The following is a 287-nucleotide window of genomic DNA, read 5'->3' as shown; positions in this document are numbered from 1 at the left end:
AAAGATAAGAGGTGAGAGAAAGAGAGCAAGAGAAAGAACAAGAAAAAGAAAGAAGGATAAAGAAAGAAATAGAGAAAGAAAGGAAAGAAGGCAAGAGGGAAAGAATGAAAGGGAAAGAAAGAGAAAAAGAAAAGAAATACAGAAAGGAAGGAAGCCTAGATTTTCATTTATTTCCAAGAAGGCAACCCCAAAATCCACCCGTGACGTAGTTTCCCCACCGGCAGGAGAGGTGCCGGGGTCCGTCCGGCTGCAGCCGCGGCCGGGGTGGGGGCCGCCCCGTGGGGGCC

Source organism: Eurypyga helias, unplaced genomic scaffold (assembly GCF_000690775.1).
Source record: "Eurypyga helias isolate BGI_N326 unplaced genomic scaffold, ASM69077v1 scaffold45115, whole genome shotgun sequence".
Lineage (NCBI taxonomy): Eukaryota > Metazoa > Chordata > Aves > Eurypygiformes > Eurypygidae > Eurypyga > Eurypyga helias.
This window is presented reverse-complemented; position numbering follows the sequence as displayed.